Below are 18,128 nucleotides of genomic sequence, written 5' to 3'. Positions count from 1 at the left end.
TCATAGATAGAGCATTACAAAGTTGTTCATGATTGGGTTTCAGCCATACAATGTTCCAACACCCATCCCTCCAGCAGTGTAATTTCCTAGCACAAATGTCCCCACTTTCATTTCCCCTCCCCAACTCCCCCCAACTCCAGTCTGCTTCTATGGTAGGTACCTCTTCTCTCTCTCTCTCTCTCTCTCTCTCTCTCTCTCTATCATTCTATGGTAGGTACCTCTTCTCTCTCTCTCTATCATTCTATGGTAGGTACCTCTTCTCTCTCTCTCTCTCTCTCTCTCTCTCTCTCTCTCTCTCTCTCTCTTTCTATCATTTTAGGCATCATGGGCTAGAGCGATAGCACAGTGGTAGGATGTTTGCCTTGCACGTGGTCAGCCCGGTAGAGCCAGGTTCAATTCCTCTGCCCCTTTCGGAGAGCCTGGCAAGCTACAGAGAGTATCTCACCAGCGTGGCAAAACCTGGCAAGCTACCCGTGACATGTTAAATATGCCAAACACAGTAATGACAAGTCTCAAAAATGGAGAGGTTGCTGGGCCTGCTCGAGCAAATCGATGAACAACGGGAGGACAGTATTTTGTGTTTGGTTTGCAATACAGATGCTAAAAGGTTATCATGTTTTACCTGCTTTCAACACTCAGTTCTTGTCCAGAGTGATCATGTCAAACTATTGTTGTCATACTATTTTGTGTGTGTTTTGTTTGCAATACAGATGCTAAAAGGTTATTTCATGTTTTACCTGCTTTCAACACTCAGTTCTTGTCCAGAGTGATCATGTCAAACTATTGTCGAGAGTGATCATATCAAACTATTGTTGTCATACTGTACCCTGCCCTATCTTAACTACCCTCCATTCCCCACAAAATTATCGTAATTTCCAAACATTGACCAGTTTTCCTTGCCCCTGTCTTTCCTGAATATGAGATATTAATATGAGATATTAGTCTCATAAGATATTAGTCTCATAATATTTTTATCACGGCAAAGCCTGGCAAGTTAACTGTGATGTATTTGATATGTCAAAAACAGTAACAAGTCTCACAGTGTACATATTACTTGTGACCGCTTGAACAAATCGATGAACAATGGGAGGACACTACTATAAATATTTTTATATCCCACAAATGAATGCAGTCATTCAATATTGGTCCTTCTTATGACTCTTGACTAAGCAAAATATTCTCCATATCAATCTGTTTATAGGTAAATTTCATGACTTCATTATTTTTACCAGCAGAGTAGTATTCCATTGTGTAGGTGTACCATAGTTTCTTTATACACTCATCTGTTCTCAGGCACTCAGGTTGTTTCCGGATTCTGGCTATTGTGAATAGTGCTGTAATGAACATAGAAGTGCAGGTAATGTGTCTTCTTGTGTTTTTGAACACAACCACTGCTAGCACGGATGCAGGGAGAAAGGGACTCTCATTTATTGCTTGTGGGAATGCCGACTGGTTCAGCCTTTTTGAAAAACAATAGGACATTCCTCAAGAAACATAGAAATTGAGCTCCCATTTGGCCAAGCAATACCACTTCTGGGAGTATATCCTGCTGGTCCTTAATATTATGTTTTAAAATACTTTATAAGACAGTCATAGAGATAGGTCAGGGTCAGACACTAGCCTTGCATGCAACCAATACCGATTCAGTCCTGGGCACCAGCATCACATGATGCTCAGTGAATCACCAGGAGAAACCTTGAATAAAGAGTAAGCCTTAAACACCTCCAGGCATGAACCAAAAACAAACAAATAAAATAATAAAGATAAATATTTTATGGTGTCCAGTATGGCTCAGTGATAGAGCAAATGACTTGCACTTGCATATGCGAGGTCCTGGGGTAAGTCTCTGGAATTGAGAAAACAAAACAAAACAAAACAATAAACACAAATATGTCTGTATTGCATATTTTTGTTTAATTTTATTGTGGGGACCACTGAGTGGTATTCAGATCTTACACCTGGCTCTGTGTTTAGGAATCACTAGCTCCTGGCAGCGCTAGTGAAGAAATCCAGTGGACTGCATGCAAGCAAGCACACTACCCACTATACTATCTCCAGGCCTATATCACATATATTAAGGACTAGGGAAAAGGAATTCATGGAAATGAAAAATTAGATCCTTAAATATGGAGTATCTCCCAGATAAAATCATAATGGAATATAGAAATGAGTAATATCTGAACTGATTTATAGATATTTTCTACTTTGTAAAAGTGATGTTTTTACAGAATGAGCAGAGCCAAGTTTTATATAAAAATATGTACATGTATATTAAATATGTTAATAAAAGTTCAAATATTCAGTTCTAAGTTGTTTGTTCTGTGTAATAAAATATTAGATTTATAACAATAAGAGGATTTTATGTAAGCATTGATTCAATTTCAATGAAACATGCAGATAAGGCAAGTAATGTGGCACCCTCAACAGCAATTGTAACAATATAAATTTTATTTCTTTTACAGGTTTTGGGTCACAGCCTGCATGTTTTGGGACTACTTCTGCTGCAGAACTTAGAGGTTGTGCCAGTTGTGCTCAGGAGTGCATGGGATACTGGCCATTGGACCCTAGTCTCCTGCATGCAAAACATACATTTGGGACTTTTGCTCTATCACCTAGACCCAATTACATAAACATTAAATTTCTCTATTTTGCCAAAATATTTCAGTTGGCAAGAAACTTTAGGAAAAATACTTAGCACAACTATTTCTACATTATAAGTAAAATGAGAACATTATTTCTTCAAATTTCCATAGGCTGGCTTACTTTTGTGAAGATACTAAATTTAAAGGACTGGAAAGCAAGTACACTGTTTTGGGCACTTACTCTACATGTGGTCAATTCAAATCTGTTCCCTCGGGTTGCATATGGTTCCCCCAACAGGAGAGAAGTCACAGAGTCAGAAGTGAGCCCTGAACACAGCTGGGTGTACCTGTCATTCCCCTTTACACAAGACAACTTAAGTTATAAAGGATTCCATGAAACAAAGAAAGGATTGTTTTATTTAATGAAAATGAATTGATATTGACTTCTTCTTCTAAATGTGTGAGAGATCTGTTATACTTACCTTACTCAGTATTAAGTAAGAAATTAACACAAACATTTTTCATGAAAAAGAACAAAAAACTTGGTAAAATCACACCTTGCCAACAATATTTTGCCAGATTCTCCTTTAAGGACATCCTTATAAGATAGTTTTTAAAAAAATTTTTATTAGTGAGATAGTTTGAAGTATATACATTATGTCTTGCATTTAATACAAGGAGTACATTCTGAAATTTTGGGGGGACATGACACCTTGCAGTATTCGGAGTTTACTCATGCTCTCTAGTCAGAGATCACTCCTGACTATGCTCAAGTTATCACATGGTGTGCTGGGAATCAGCTGAGTACAAGACAAGTACCCCAAGCACCCTATCCAACATACTATCTCTCTAATCCCAGTGTATTATATTATTATAATGTTTGATTTGTCAGCTGCTTTGGTTATGGTTATCTCTCTTCAGGCATCCTAATTCCATTAAGAAGCAAGGATAATTCTACATGCTTATTTTTAGTTTAAGGGCAAGTAAAATCAATAAGTGCAAGATTGAATATTTTCCAGCTTAACTGAATTTTTTAAGTATTCGATACAAATTGTAGGAGAGTTCAGTCAAAGAAGATGAGTTTGGTACATACCAGTTCTTTCCTGACTCCAAAATCAGGTCAAATTCCAGCACTAAACAGATTGCTCGTGATTTGTCACCAGACCTCAGGGGCACTTTCCTCTCAGGCAGATTGTTGCAATCTTCTCTCTCGCTGATGAGAGTCAATATTAAATAAAATTACCCCAGAATGTGAGTACTCAGCAAAGATAAAATGGGAGCTCTGGATGCCTGGATTTTAACTTTATCTAAAGAACTTTGGTTCCTTTTGTGCATGTGTGCAAATATGGATTATGTGAATGGCTGTAGATATTTGACCTTACATAATGATGAAATATGGAGGAAACCCCTCTATCTCCCACTGCATCTGTCCCAAATCTAAGAATAGCTAAAAGATAAAGAAAATTGAATCTTTATCTTGCAATAGAAGTTGGACCTCCTCTCATGGAAACTCTTTACCTCCAACTTGTTGCTATATGGAGTTACTACACTGGGCATTCTGTGGTTAAAAAAAGCTACTGTGGTTTGCACTATAATTGTGCTAAGGACCTTACTTTTAAAAAAATATATTGAATTTCTAAAGTATATTTTAGGTAAGAAGATAAATGTATAGTTATTATCAAAAGCTAAAAGGCATTGATCAAATATGGTTATGTCTAGATATACAAAAATAATGGCAACTAAATTAAAATGTTTCTATGCCTTTATTTGTTCCAGTATAATCCTTTGGGTGTTAAGATTCACCTGACTATGCTTAGGTTGTTTCTTCAAATCTTTTTTTTTTTGCATTCAGAATAGGAGAGACATTATTTGCAGAATTGGGGAGCTCTGTTTTGCTTACTCATTAATAAGTATTCAGCATTACTATGCATTATTAAGAAATCCACAATTTCAGCAGATTACTGATTTATTTCTCATATTACAGTTGTGTTAGTCAGAGATTCTGCTTTACAACATTTATGTCCCATGAATATGGACAATTTTCTGGTGAATTAATATAATCATTTCATTATACTGTCACTATCAAATGACATGTTAAGCCCTCTGTTGTGTAGATACGCCATACATTAAATCCCAAAATAGAGCATTTAAAGTTCTTTTTTTAAATTTTATTTTTATTTTCTTCAAGTTTTAATTAGATAACATTCCCACTTTTATGAGAAAAAAATATTTCTGAATGTCTGAGTACAGTCTTAGAAATCAGTCCTTCTGATTTCACAGGTTGGTGAATTCGATGTTAGGCAAACTACTTAAACTTTTAGGGTCTCAGTTTTCTACTTGATAAACATAATTGTAGCCATAACATAGGATTGTTCTGAGAATTCATTAAAGTTCATAATGTATTAAATAATTACTCAGAGGAAGTAGCTGGTATGTACTCCCTAGTCATTTTTAATTCAAAAATAGCTTGCAGGGATAGAACTTTTTAGGTCATACACATTAGAAGAAGAATTTTATTTTATTATTTTTTTCTTTTTTAATTTTTATTAGTGAAACACCATGAGTTACAGTTATAGACTTACAAATTTTTTGTGTTTGGGTTTCAGTTATACAATGATTGAGAATCCATCCCTCCATCAGTACCCATTCCCCACGGCCAATGCTCCCAGCATCCCTCCCATCCCCCTGCTGCCCACTCCGCCCTTGTGGCAGGGCATTCCCTTTTGTTCTCTCTCTCCTTTTGGGTGCTGTGGTTTGAAAAAGAGGCACTGAGTGGCAATCATGTTCGGTCAATAGACTTTCAGCACGCATCTCTCATCCTGGAAAGATCCTCCCAACACCCTTTACTTCGTGTTTCCCTCTCTGTCTGAGCTGCCTTCTCCCCCAGCATGTGCGGCTGGCCTCCAAGCCATGGAGTGAACCTCCTGGAACTTATCTTGGCTATTCTTGGGTGTTAATCTCCCAATTTGTTACTTTATATACCCCAGATGAATGCAATCATTCTATGTCTGTCCCACTCTTTCTGACTCATTTCGCTTAGCATGGTACTTTCCATGTAGTACCACTTGTATGTAAATTTCATGACTTCATCTTTTCTAACAGCTGAAATGTACTCCATTGTGTAGATGTACCAAAGTTTCTTTAACCAGTCATCTGTTCTCAGGCAGTCGGGTTTTTTTTCCAGATTTTGGCTATTGTAAATAGTGCAGCAATGAACATAGAAGTGCAGATGTCATTTTGACTGTACTTTTTTGCCTCTCTGGGATATATTCCTAGTAGTGGTATTGCTGGGTCAAATGGGAGCTCAATTTCCAATTTTTTGAGAATCGTCCATACTGTTTTCCAAAAGGGCTATACCAGTCATCATTCCCATCAGCAGTGAAGGAGAATCCCTTTCTCGCCACATCCATGCCAACACCGGTTGCCTTTGTTCTTTTGGTTGTGATCCAGTCTCTGTGGTGTGAGATGATATCTCATTGTTGTTTTGATCTGCATCTCCCTAATGATTAGTGATGTAGAGCATTTTCTCATGTGCCTTTTAGCCATTCGGATTTCTTTAGAAAAAGAGTTTTATATATGACCTGGAACAATAGTACAATGGGTAGGGAGCTTGTCTTGCATGCTGCCAACTCGTATTCTATCCATCACACTAGATCTTTTCCTTTGAGCCCTGCCAGAAGTGATACCTGGACACAGAGGGTTAAGGACTGAGGACCTGAGGCATGAACCCCTCTCCATAATAAAACAAAAAATAAAAATAACAACTAAAAACAGCACAATACACCTATGTTCCCTTGGCTCCTATCTCTGTTGTTTCTCATCTGTATCTTTTCCCCTTCCCTTCTATTTCCTTCTTGTCCCTGGACTCTGGAGCAAAGAGTATTGGGAGGCATCCCCTCTCTGCTTTAAGCCATTGAATTTTTTTAATCAGTCACTCTAAATGTGCTATTGCTCCAGTCCGTCTCGGAGAGTCCGGTAAGCAACCAAGAGTATCTTGCCCACACGGCAAAGCCTGGCAAGCTGCCTGTGATATATTCGATATGCCAAATACAGTAACGACAAGTCTCACAATGGAGACACTACTGGTGCCCGCTCAAGCAAATCGATGAACGAGAGGACAGTACAGTGCTACTCTAAATGTTAAGGAATGATGGAGCTAAATATTTGAACCATAGAGTTAATAATACTGAAATCATGGGACCCAAACTTTAATATACAAATTTACGAGGTACCTGTCAAGACAGCAGGCTAGGACTAGGGTTGGAGATAAGAGAGGAAATCTGGGAATACCAGTGGAGGGAAGTTGACATCAGTGGCAGGATTGGTGATGGAACATTGTATGTCACAAAACCAAACCATGAATGACCTTATAATTCACGGTGCCTCAATAATATAAAATTTTCAAAAACAATACAAAGCAAAAACACAACCAAAACCAACAAAAATCCCCACCACCTCAGAAACAAGATATGCTGACGGGGGTGTGGAAGAGTTAGAACCCTCATTTACTGCAAGTGAGGATGTAAACTAGTTCAGTTTGTTTAAAATATAGTATGGATATTTCTCAGTACAATTTTTTAAACTCGAGCAAATCAATACACAACAGGAGTACAGTGCCACAGTACTACTTATTATTCAGCAAATCTCCCAGATATCTATTCCCAAAACTTAAAAAAAATTCATTTGAAGAAGATAAATGACTATTCTCATCAGCACTATTTATAATAACAAAGACCTGTAAATAACACAAGCACCCACTGATGGATGAATAAATGAAATATGGTATATATGCACAATGAAATGCTACTCAGCTAAAGAAAAGAGAGAATCTAGTTTCTTGCTAGAACATGGATGGGATTGGTGTGCATCAACTAAACTAAATAGGTAAGGAGAATGACAAATACAGTATGATCTCACTTTTAGGGAGTATATAAAGAAAGGAAATCCATCATATGCAATGAAAACATCATTAGATTCTAAGATTATCAACAGCTGATGTTGCCAAGGAGGAGTTCTTGGGCAGAAAGTGTTTGATACATATTATAGAGGGGTAGTACTGGCAATGAGTGGGGTATGGTAAATTATATCCATGAACTATAAACATTTATATTTGTATAGCGATTTGCTTAGTAAAAGTTAATTTAAAAATTAAATTAAATTGAGCAATAGCACAGCGGTAGGGCATTCGCCTTACAAGCGGCCAACATAGCCAACCCAAGTTCGATTCCTCCGCCCCTCTCAGAGAGCCCGGCAAACTACCGAGAGTAGCTTGGCACACGGCAGAGCTTGGCAAGCTACCTGTGATGTATTCGATATGCCAAACACAGTAACAACAAGTCTCATGATGGAGACGTTACTGGGCCCTCTCGAGCAAATCAATGAACAACGGGAGGACCAACATATATATATATATATGTATATATATATATATATATATATATATATATAATCCCACAATCATACATATTTATACACAATATGGAGTACTTTTTAAGAGTTTAGTTCCTTAGATATGCAATTAAGAATGCTCTGAAGCTCTACACTCTAATATTCTTTAGGGTGAATTTTATACTGTTTTTTTAAAAAGTACAAGTAACTGAATACACCTAAAATTTGATATGGAGAGATTAGTGTCTTTTCAGTACATTCTCTTCCTAAATAACACTGTATCTACAATCATCTTTTATAATTTTCTCTTTTCTGTATGATAAGTCCAAAGCCCAAATTAAAGATATTTTTCATGTTAAAAGGGTGATTTCTGAAAGTCAGGGTACTCCTAATATAGAGAAGCTTTCCATCCTTCATATTCTCCACATTTTTGTTCTGAAACAGAGTAAGATAAATTTAATTTAACAATCACAGGTCAGATTTAAGTTCAAGTAGTCTAGTTTCTAAGTAGTAAAATTATTCATTTCTTTGGTTTTAAAAGACTCTGTTTCATACTATACTCAAAAAGTTGATGTCGACCATTAGCATCTTTATTTTTCATATTATCATACTAGACTACCTAACTTTTACAGGAGGGAATGGAGTTTCCAATACTAAATATTATCATTGCAGTTTATTTTGTTATGCTGCTATCTATTCACTCCATTCACTGAAGTAAAAACTTTGTATTTTGTATTTGTATTTGTATTACTTCCTATGATTTAGTCAAGTAGTACACACATTACAGAGAAATAAACAAAAGAAATGCATTCTAACCTTCTCAACAAATGGATGAGTTGACTATTACAGTTACTAATAAAGCATGTGGCCACCTGGTCTCTGTAATCTGAGAACAGCCATCCCTATATTAGTGGCTGAGAAGACTGTTATCATTGACTTAAAAGCTCAGAGTCCATTGAAAACACAGAGCATACAGTTTGCTCTTTGTTCTCTCACATATCTGACTGGCATTTGGTTAATATCAGAGTCATGCTAATACATTTACTGCAGTTTCCTCCTCAGCATGATTAACTGTAATAGGGCTGCTGCTGAAAAGGTGTGCTTAATGTATTGTAAAGGGTCACAGATGGGGAGTATTAAAACCAAGATGCCCAGATAGCTAGACTATGAATAACATAATCCATATTTAATATCTTTTCCCATTAAAGATAAGAATGCTATATAAGTTATGTCAGTTAAGAACTAATCTAACACAGTAGCAAAGTTAGACGGTTTCTCTAATTATAAAACGTAGGGCCCCATTAGTCCCACCCACAATTTGGTTCTTTAACAATGTTAGTAGAAATTAATTTGAATCTTATGAAAAAAGGGAACTAAATTAGATGCCTGGCATATCACAGCTATTCAAGAAAAATAAGAACAATTGTATTTATTCCACACCTGACACATTTTTTTGAAAATCATGATTTAAAATTTAATGTAATATGTCCTCATGCTTTATGTTTTTCTTATAATTATAAAATTTTAAGATGATTATAGTGCAATATTTATTAAGTATAGCAAAGCCTCTTTTAAAATACAACTATTTTTCTTAATTCACTGATTTTGTTTAATGGGATTCATTAAAGCCATACCATTTTCCTTTGACAGGAAGATTATATAGTTAAGTATCCCAGAGGATAATATACTATATAAATGATGTAATGTTTTTATATTTTCCAATTAGATCAATTAACATGATCCAACAATGTGCAGTTCTGATAAATATTATTGCAAATTAAAGAAAAGAGCATATAATAGTTAAATTCCCACCATCACGCACCCAAAGCATGGTACCTTGAAAAATATATACACTTGATAATTTTCTCTTTTCAGATTTAGAAATAATTTCCTAATGTGCTTTAAATTTTGTTGTACACAGTTTTTTTTACAATTATACATCTTTCTTCCTTATTATCTAGGATACATTTATAAACTGTATTTTACTCATTCTATCAGTATTTTATATCTTATTACAAGTCAGTATGCTTAAGGAGACACAATTTAAAAATGCATATAAATTTTAACCTAAATCCTCTAATCTTAATAGTAGAGAGACAGTTTGTTCAGCAAATACTAATGCAACATAAATATATATAAATTATTACTAGCTTATATCCCATTTAAATGTCAAAATATATGCATAGGGGGATTTAAATTTGGTAAAGTAGTGAAAATCTTTTAAAAAATAGTTCCTTAACTGTGAGAATTAAATAATGAGCAAATTAACCATAAAAAACAGGAATCTATCCCACATGGCAGAACATGTGGTAGTTCCCGAGTAGTGGCAAGTTTAGAGCTGTCATGAAATCGAAAGATAGTCTGAGTAAGTTAAAGAAAACTTTTATTTTTTTAGTGATTAATCTTGGGGAACAAATAACAAACAAGGGATAAATATCAATGCACATACTGAATTTGGTTTGTTCTGGTTTTACACTGAATATTTAATTTGTAGCTTGAGTTTTATTTACTCCAAACAGGTTCCTTCTTAGCCTAAATTCTAAGAACAACTGTGATAGGACAATGCCTAACCTAATTTATAAGTATTGTACTGAAACTAGCATCAACAACTTCACATTGACCTCTTGCTTTTTGGTGAACCTATTGTCACAAAACTGTATGTTCTCTTTCTCTCTCTCATTCAAATTGGACTTCTTCAAGATTTCTTGTCGTCTTTGCACACAGAGAGTATAGATCTCAAAATCATTTTCTTCATTATCTTCTACAGATGCTTTCTGCTTGTTCCATTCATCTCTTTACATCAAAAATAAACATCTCTTGGGAACAGGGCAGTAGTATAGAGAGTAAGGCATTTTCCTTGTACACAGCCTACCCAGGTTCAACCTGGGTATCCCATAAGTTCCCTGAGAACCACTAGGAGTAATTCCAAAGGGCAGAGTCTGGAGTAACCCCCGAGCACCACCAGGTGTGTGCTGATCACAGCCCCAAAAGTAAATAAATGAGTATCCCCTAACCTTCCCAAGTTATTATTCCTTATAACCTGTTAACTAAATATCTTACATCCATAAAATAAATGTTTTTAAGGAATAATGTTAAGCTCTATAAGCATTCATGTGTAATCTTTGATTCATCTACAGATATAATTATAAATCATGATAAATATTTGAGTACATTTAAATACCTTAAAACTCTGAGAAAGACTGGGAAAAAAACTATTACAGGACGAGAGAATAACATGTGTCAACTACTGAAATAAGAAATAAGTACAATTAGAGCAAATATATGTGTCAAGTTATCAAAAAATTTTCAGGCAATTAATAAATATAATAAATTTATTGGGGAAACATGTTAATAAATCATTAATGGTTAATGTATTATTCATTAACTGATAAATTAAACTAATATGCTTAAGAAATATTGATAGAAAAGATGAGCAGTTGGCAACTTAAAATATATTATAAGGACAGTCTATACAATAAGGATTTCTAATTGAGGCATACTGTGAATATTATACTTATTAATTTGAAATGCCAATGGATGTTTTTATAGAGTGACTTCTTGTCCACGTTTGTTTGGAACCACACTGAGCTTAGCTCCAGATTTACTTCTCAGTATGCACTTGGGTATCACTCCTGGTGAAGCTTGGGGTGCTGCACAGCTGCTGGCAAGGGAACCACCCAGCATGCTGTACACTTTTCAGTGCCCAAATCCATGTTTCTTTGTTTGTTCTTAATATCTATACTGTCTATGTAGATTGGTGTTTCTCTATTTTGTTTACTTTACAATATTCACTAACATTTGGAATATGAAAAGTCTCAATCTACAGCCACCAAGACTGCTCTCTTTTGTTACAGCAAGTGCATTTTTCTCAAGATTTAAAAAACTCACTTTTGGGGCTGAAGCGATAGCACAGCAGGTAGGGTGTTTGCCTTGCATGCAGCTGACCCCGGTTCAATTCCCAGCATCTCATATGGTCCCCTGAGCAACACCAGGAGTGATTCCTGAGTCCATGAGCCAGGAGTAACCCCTGTGCATTGCTGGGTATGACCCAAAAAGCAAATAAAAAAATTTAAAAACTCACTTTCAGGGGCTGGATCTATAGTACAGCAGATAGGGCATTTGCCTTGCACATGGCCAACTCAAGTTTGATTCCCAGAATCCCATATGGTCCCCAGAACACTTCCAGGAGTAATTCCTGAATGCAAAGCCAAGAATAACCCCTATGCATCGCTGGGTGTGACCTAAAAAGCCAAATAAATAAATAAATAAAAATAAAAACTTACTTGTAGCTTGAATAAATATTTTCTTTTTTTGGTTTTGGGGCCACTCTAAGTGTTGCTCAGGGCTTACTCCTGGCTCTGCACTCAGGAATTACTCCTGGCAGTGTTCAGGGATCATGGGATACCATAGATAAAATTCCAGTTGGTCGAGTGTAAGGCATCCACCTACCCACTGTACTATTTCTCCGGCCATCAACTTGAAAAAAAATGTTTTAATTGAATCACCATGAGAACATGAGATACAAAACTTTCATGTTTGATATTCAGCCGTAAAATGATCAAACACCTATGCCTCCACCAGTGCACACTTTCCACCAAAAGTATCCCTAGTATATCTCCCCCCACCATCCCAGTCCTCACCCTGCCTTCATGGCAGGCAATTTCTCCAATACTCTCTCTCTCTATTTTTGGGCTTTATGTTTCTCACCACCATTCAAGTCTGCCAGATGCTAGATCACTTACTGTCCATTTCTCATTTTGAATAGCAAGGGTGCCAAAGGGTGTGCAATTCTGGAATCCTAGATTGTAAGTGGTTGCATTCCAGAGACATTTCTGTAGGGCACTAATCCATTTTGGAATTCAGTTGGATGTCTCTGGACCAGGACTTTTGCAGTGCTATGATGGCACTCAGGCATATCCTGAGTGTGGCAGCCAGGCTGATGAGCAGATGGGGAGCACAGGAAGGACAACCCAGAATCTCTGCTGGAATGCAGCATGGAGATTTAGTCCTGGAACCCGCATGCCTAGGTCTTGCTTGTGGAAGCTCTTGGTCTCAGGGATTCCATCTTGAATAAGTAGGGGAGAGTGCACCTGCTTCATCTGGGATGCCATTTTGAAACTGGCTCGGTATGGGGCCTGAAGAGATCTTCAGCTCTGCAGTGTCTTCGGGAATTTACTGCTGTGTCTCTGGCTTTTGATTCTTTCAAGATTTATTTATGGGTCTCTGAAGCAAGGCCATTAATAGAGTTTACAGGGTGGTGCTGGAGTTGGTTCGTGGGGGTGGCTGCCAGTGCTTCCACGTGTATTGGGAAGTGGGGAGAGGTATAACACCTCAACTACATGAAAGCCTGAAGTTTTCAGTCACAAAATCTGCATACCCAAAATTTCAGCAGATTATATCTTGTTGAAGTCCGTCCTGAGGTAGTGGAGTCAGGCCAGGTGTTGATTTTGAATTGTAGAAGCAAGAGATTGCTGGAGACTCTACTTGTGTAGATACAGACCAACCTGACTCCCTCAGATTTACCCCAATCTGTTCAGCCATGCACAAGTCCGAGATTAACTGTGGCTTTTGTTCACTTTCGAGAATTATCTATGGGTCTCTGAAATAAGGCCAATAAATGAGCTTGTATAGCTGAGCTGGAGGTGGTTTGTGGACATGGCTCCTACATACTTAATTTTTGGCCACTTAATTTCTTGGTAAACTTGGTCCCAAGTTGTTGGAGTTTGGTCCAAAGGCACAGCGGCAATTTTGGGGTGTCAGGAAGCTAGAAGGCACCATCAGGTTGCTGATGGACTCATCCCTCAGTATAGGTTGACTGTTGGCAGCATAATACCCCCTATTTGAAAAAAAATTTTATAAGAATTCACAGAACTCATAGAAAGTGATCATTTATTATAGGAAATAGATATACAGTAGAATGGGAATTCAGTGTTGAAGAATATAGAAACTAGAGGAGTTTCACAAATAAGGTGTCCATTGTCCTTTGTATGCTTTGTATGGCCCAGAATCAATTTATGAAAATATACAGAGAGTTTGTGTTAAGCTTCATTACATAGGCATTATTGATTCACTGCCCATACAACCCTCCTTTCTCCAGAAGTTTAATGAATATGACAAGACAAAAGGGATTTTTTAAACCATGTGTAACCTCATTATTATAAACTATAGGTATAATTTGAAGGAACTCTTATGGCTAACAAAGACACCTCAATTACTTGGCAAGTGCCATGGGTTTAGATATTTTCTTCTAAGATAATATTCTTAGAAGAGAATATCTAAAAAATGAAAAAAATTACTTCTGAATGACATAAAATTCTTTGGAGATATTTTTAACACAAATGTATAGCTCTAGAATGAAATTGAATGTAATTTTGTTCTATAAGAAGTTTGGCTTAAGCAAACAGAAATGAGTAAATAATTTTACATATAGATGTTTTAATCCAACTATAATGACTTGTAATAATTTCTAGTTATCATCTTCTCCAGTGATCAGTGAATAATTTCTTTTACATTCTCCAGTGTTATTATAGCTGGGCAATTTAAAAGTCATTTTATAATGTACTGTCATTTTACAATATGTTTTCATTCATATGACAATATATCAAAAGATTTTCATCTAAAATAAGTGGTAGGATTTAATAGTCATAGGCATGAAACAAAAACTGAAGCCCTGAAAAAAAGTTTTCAAGATACTTTTCAAATGTGACACTATGTTAGGTTTTCATAGAAATCAGGTACAAAAAGTACTGGGGTGTATGATTTTGTTAATAGAAATGACAGTTTTTATAGTTATATCCAATGCTGTGTAACCTAATGAAGGAAATTTAATAATTTTTGCTAAAAGTTGGTGAAGGCAGAACTTTATAGCTTATAACTAGAACATATAGGAAGACAGTATTGGTTATCATTAATTATATATTTAAGTTAAATGGACTAAAGATTCCTAGATAGTGTGTTAAACATAATTTCAAAGTACACATGTGATGCTATGTCTACATGAAAAAGCCATTTATATGAATAAAGTTAAACAGGTTGTCTTAATTGATGTAGATGTAAATAATTCAGCATATTCAAGATCTGAATTAGAATAATAGTACAGAGAAAGAGGGAATTTTCCCTCTCAATGTTACTACATAGATGTTTAGATATAGGTATGTTGATCATATTTGTTTGATTTTCTAAAGAAACTTAATTAATATACTACACCAATTTCAACAAATAAAAATCTTTGTTGCTTTTATAAGTTATATTTGTGTTATAGGTAAACTCTAAATTTCTAATTCACCTTTATCCAAATCCAAATAAATGAGGATAGAATTTCTGAATGCTTTAATCTTATGACTGAATAAGCAGGATGATGTTGCAGATAGAGAAACAAGTAACATTCATAGTTTAATAGCTATGAGTAAGTTCTAAATAAAATAAGATTTTGATTGACAATCCAAAGGCAAGATTTTTATCTTTTATATCCTTTTAGGTGGGAACTAAAAAGGGCCCACAGATGCATACTTTATGCTTGATTCAGGTTGCAGAAGTGGCTCATTGAGAAAAAAGAGATAAAACACTATTAAACATCTCATATAAAATGTAGCAGAACACATATTTCAGTCTTCACACAGATAGTATTTTATGAAAATGAGTCTTCTTATTTTTCTCTAATTATTTTGTTACATTATCTCTTTTTATTTTTTCTTGAAACTCCTTATGAATACAAAAACAGAAAACAAACACAGTAATGCCAACATATGTAAAATTTTATGTCCTCAGAAGAAGCTTTCAAAATGTTATGAAACTGTATCCAGTACATAACAACCAATTTACATTTAGATCGGATCTGTTCTAATCATTCTCAGCTCTATGCTAAGAATGGTGAGGCATACGAAACAGGATATATTGGCTGATTCATTTATTAAATCTATATTCAGAATCAGTATGTGTAAGTCAGTGAGGGATACAGGACATAAGGCAACATGAAAGACAAAAGGAATCCTTGACCTTGACGGTTGATACACTAGGAGAAATGCGTAAGTAGAACTTGTTATTGTAATTCTTAAATATCTTTGAAGAAGATGATGTTAAGGAATGCATGTACTACTGGAGAGCTAGTATAGCAGGTTAAACACTTGTCTTGCATGCGGTCAACCCAGGTTCAATCACTGGCACTACATGTAACCCTTTAAGTTTCACCAGGATGATTCCTGAACACAGAACCATGAATAATTGCTAAGCACTGCCATAACAAATAAAACATCTGAAGGGATATCCAGGTCAAGATATCAATAGAGGAGTGCCCTGGCTGTATTTTCCCTGGAGAACAAACAGTTATCCAAGAGAACTGGGCACTAAAAGGATGCAAAAGAGCATCAAGAGGGACAGAAGTATTTTTGTATACCAGAAGCCACAAAGACTGTAATGAAGAAGAGAGATGCCGTGCTTCATTAGATACAAGGTGGGTGGAAAAAGATACCTGAAGGCTTTAGTCCAAGTAGGGAACATAGGTGGTAGAACAGGTGGCTCAACTAGGACACTGGGCAGGCAGGGTAGAAACAGTGTGAGGGTGATGGTGTTTGTCTAAGGTGATGCTTAAACAGAAGAACCTGGCTTGCTCAACACAAGTGAGCTCTCTCAAGTAAGACAATAAAGAAAGTGAAATTGTCTACACTCCCTCTCCTAACACCTTCAGACTGGGTTGACTTAGTGCACTTAGTTGAGTCTTAAGTTTGTATTCTCAGGGAAAGAATATCAGTGATCCACTTATATGCAAATTTCATGATCTCATCTTTTCTAACAGCTGCATAGTATTCCAATGTATATATGTACCCAAATTTCTTTAACCCGTCCTCTGTTCTCGGACACTCATTTTTTTTCCAGATTCTGGCTATTGTAAATAGTGCCACAATAAACATACAAGTGCAAATGTCATTTGTTCTGTATTCTTTTGAATTTCCAGGATATATTCCCAGAAGTAATATTTCTGAGTCAAATTGAAGCTCAATTTCTAGTTTTTTGAGAAACATCCTTATTGTTTTCCTAAAAGGCTGAACCAGTCGGCATTCCCTCCAGCAGTGAAGGAGAGTCCCCTTCTCCCCACATCAACTCCAACACTGGTGGCTTTTGTTCTTTTGGATGTTGGAGAACTCGCTCAAGGTGGGAGATGCATGCTGAAAGTAGACTATAGACCAAACATGATGACCAATTACTACCTATATTGCAAATCATAACACCCAAAAGGAGAGAGAGAATAAAAGGGAAAGTGCCTGCCACAGAGGCAGGTGTGGGGTGCAGTGGGGGGAATGGGAGTATGACTGATGGGAGGGATACTGGGAACATTGGTGGTGGAGAACGGGCACTGGTGAAGGGATGGGTACACAACCATTGTATGACTGAAACATAATCACGAAAGTTTGTAAGTCTGTAACTGTATCTCATGATATATCTCATATATATATATATATATATATATATATATATATATGTAAAAGGTAAAGGTAAAGGCCCTCCCGTTGTTCGTCGATTTGCTCGAGCAGGCCCAGTAACGTCTCCATTGGAGACTTTGTTGTTACTGTGTTTGGCATATCGAATACATCACAGGGAGCTTGCCAGGCTCTGCCGTGCGGGCGAGATACTCTCGGTAGCTTGCCGGGCTCTCCGAGAGGGGTGGAGGAATCGAACTTGGGTCGGCCTTGTTGGCTGTGTGCAAGGCAAACGCCCTACCACTTATATATATTACAGTGATGCCACAAACACAAAGCAAATTCTCCAACATGCTCTCAATATTGGTTGTGAGCATTCCTCTCCTATTCCTGTATGGTGACACAAACATCAATTACTTATAGATCCAGGAAAAGCCAAAAATAATATTATTAATAAAATCAAATCAGGCCATATTACCACCAGCTTAAAAGGCAAAAGTTGTTTAAATTCTCTAACTTGCTGATCCAGGCAAGAAAAAGAATTATAAAATTAAGATTAGAAAAAGGCAGAGAGATAATACAAAGGCTAAGTCACTTGCCCTGCATATACTTAGTATTACCAAAAAAGATTTCTGAGCACAGAACCAAGAGTAATCCCTATGCATGACTGAGTGTGGCCAATCTCTACAACTCTGCAGCAAAATGTTAAAACTTTGGAAATTTAAACTAGTAAAATAGTTTGTTT

The sequence above is a fragment of the Sorex fumeus genome, unplaced genomic scaffold (assembly GCF_029834395.1).
Source record: "Sorex fumeus unplaced genomic scaffold, SorFum_2.1 ptg000003l, whole genome shotgun sequence".
Taxonomy (NCBI): domain Eukaryota; kingdom Metazoa; phylum Chordata; class Mammalia; order Eulipotyphla; family Soricidae; genus Sorex; species Sorex fumeus.
This window is presented reverse-complemented; position numbering follows the sequence as displayed.